This window comes from Cyprinodon variegatus, unplaced genomic scaffold, assembly GCF_000732505.1.
Source record: "Cyprinodon variegatus isolate N-32 unplaced genomic scaffold, C_variegatus-1.0 Scaffold75, whole genome shotgun sequence".
NCBI classification, from domain to species: domain Eukaryota; kingdom Metazoa; phylum Chordata; class Actinopteri; order Cyprinodontiformes; family Cyprinodontidae; genus Cyprinodon; species Cyprinodon variegatus.
Genome location: NW_015150528.1, coordinates 808,578 through 811,857, shown reverse-complemented (window position 1 = coordinate 811,857; position 3,280 = coordinate 808,578).

The following is a 3,280-nucleotide window of genomic DNA, read 5'->3' as shown; positions in this document are numbered from 1 at the left end:
CTGGCAGGACAGAAGCCTTAAATTCTACATTTAGCCGACTAGGGTCCGGATCCGCATCCACCGGCTAATCCGGATCCAACCTGATTTAAAACATGTATAAATTAAAGCATGTTGTCCGAGGGCAGTATCTAACTTCACTTGCGCGGCTTTTGCTGTTAATACGTTTAAGCCCACCGGAGCGTTCGGGACCAGGCTACACGTGATACAAAATTAGCCAATTAGCTACGTCAGTCTGGGTTGCTGCTGCAGCAGGCAAACCTGTGGCAAGCCAGGCATTGGGAAAGAAGGAGATAAGAAAAAGAGAGCAGAGAAAGTGTGGACTGCAGGAAGAACTGCAGTGAACAGGTGAAAGAAAAGTGAAATGGCGTACTCAAAGACGACCCTGCATATTTTGAGTATGTTTGGCTCAACCTGCTGCTATGAGGCAGGATTCTCCACCATCAACATAATCAAAAATAAATATCGATCCAGGCTCCAAATGAGCACCTTGATATGTCCTTGAGAATGGCTTTGTCAGCAATCAAACCCAGGTTTAAAGCCTTGCAGGGCAGCCTAAAGCCCACTGCTCTCATTAAGCCAGAAAAAAGAAAGAAAACAAACGATCAGTCCAGGTGTTTTATAAAAGATGTGGATTAGAAAGTTGTCTGTATACCAAACTGAACAATTGTTTTGCTCTACTTCAAAAAACACTTAAGATTTTAAAGGGGAAAAAATTTTCTATTTTATTTTTTAATAAATTTTTTATTTAAAAAGTCAATGTATAACATGGATGCATAAACACCTCATTTTATTTCAGTGTTAAATTTGGTTTTCAATAACAGATTTTAATTAAAAATGTCTCCGGACCTTTACTAGTTGATGATTTTCTTTATTTGGACCCTTCTGATTTTTAATTGGTTACCCCTGGTCTAAAGCTATAGTAGTTGCAAAATTCTATGCAGTTCCAGACCTGGAACTGGCTGGCCTCTCCTGACTCCTCCCTAACATTAGTGTCCAGATCCAAGTATTCTGGGGTAACTGTAAACTCAAACCATTCTTTGAGATGTCTGGTGAATTAACTATCAAAGATAGTTAAATTAAACCTTCAGTTATTTATGCATATCACAAACAGCTACTCTGTCTTGTTTGCCAACGCGTGCATTGCACTTCTATAAAGTTATATAAAGTTATTATATATGAATGCTCAGAAGGTTTTTGATAAGAGTCCTCTTCTCTTGGAAGAATAACAGGTGCACCATGCAGAGTCAGTCATGGATGGTGACTTTTGGAATACTCTACCAATCAGAAATTATGTATGTCTGTAAAAATGTACGTCTATTACATAAGGACAGTGGACATTAATGTAAATATAGACAGTAATCTTTATATAAGGAATTTGTTGCACCAGATGCTCAGAATATTTTATAGCATCTTTTATATCAGGATAAATGTTATTCTTTTTATTTATTAGTTTTAAAATCTATTTGCAGGGAACTATTTGATGAAGTTAGAGTTTATTTTTGATACACCTGTGGCAAAGTTAAAGAAATGTTCTGTTTTAAGCCTGTTTTGTGTGTTCATCCCCAATGGATTAAATTATGTATCATTCACAGAGTAGGTATCATCGAGAAGCTCCGCTTTTTAAGTTACATGTTGCAGTTTGATGGTGTAACTTCAGTAAATTTTATTGGTTTTAGTTTATTTATTTATTTTTTTCTACTTAAAAGCCCGTCATGCTGCGGAGAATAATAATCTGCAAACACTGAAGGTGTGGGTTGCTATCAGTAAATGATGCTCAAAATATTTCATAGCATCTTTTGTACCAGGAAACATTTAGTTTTTTTTATTATTATTTTTAAGATTACCATTGAAACATGTACTATCTTGCAAGATAGACCACAAGGCAAAAATAACCCTTACCTGTAATTGGTTTAATCTACATGTGTTACTCTAAATGTTCATCAATTCACAATGTCCCTTTCCATCAAATTCAGTTTTAATAATACAAAATCCTTCATAATATAAAATCCATCCTAAATTCAAATATGATAAAAATATTAAATGTAAATCATACATGCACTTCCTGCCAGTATGATTTATAAACAGTCGACCTTATAGCTGTCTGTAATTTATCATTCCAATATAATATAATTAGCAAAATAAAACCCTGTTTTCTGCATCTGAACTGCAACGCGTCAGTAGGTTTTGTATTAGAATCAGAGCCAGTTCGGTAGTATGGGACCTTGAGCATAATTGTTTTGGGGGCACAGTTCCTGGTAAGCTTATCACCCAGCAGACACCACAACCTGTTATGCAATCTGGTCGGGTAGAGTCTTAAAAAAAGAGGCCATGTTGAATTAGTTGTGCAAGCAAGCAAATACAGAAAATTGGAGATTATTTGTTGAGAGGTTTTCCTGCATAATGGTCAAAATATCACTTTAACTATAAATCTATGGCACTTTTTGTGGGATTCTTACACTTAGATATTATTATTATTATTATTATTATTATTATTATTATTATTATTATTATTATTATTATTATTATTATTATTATTTTTAATAGTAGTATTTTTATACAGGTTGTCTCCTTGAGGTCCAAGATCTCACAAGAGACAAGTTTTGTTGTAACAAAAAACAGTCACAACAAANTCAATATATTCATTTTACATTACACTAAACCTCAGTAACATTACACAGAACTGTCCTAAAACTATTTACTCACTTTATAATTCACGCACAGCTCTTTCAGAAACTTCTACCGTTACAGCTGTCTGTGTAACCAATCTAGCGATCTGCGATTGTAAACTCGAACGGCAGTTGCTGTGGGCGGTCCTAGAAAGTTCTAACTGGAATGCGATTGGCTGGCTGTGAGGATGACTGACAGCTAAATTAACCAATAAAGAACAACAAAACTATAACAACGGGACTGGCCTTTTTAACATTATTTGTTGAGAGGTTTTCCTGCATAATGGTCAAAATATCACTTTAACTATAAATCTATGGCACTTTTTGTGGGATTCTTACACTTAGATGTTATTATTATTATTATTATTATTATTTTTTTTTAATAGTAGTATTTTTATACAGGTTGTCTCCTTGAGGTCCAAGATCTCACAAGAGACAAGTTTTGTTGTAACAAAAAACAGTCACAACAAAAATGTCCAAACATATTACCAGACTGATAATTAAGACATATGACTCAATTAAGGGCTGCATGGTGAAGCAGTGGGTAGCGATGTTGCTTTGCAGCAAGAAGGTTTTGGGTTTGATTCCTGGCCCGGGTCTTTCTACATAGAGTT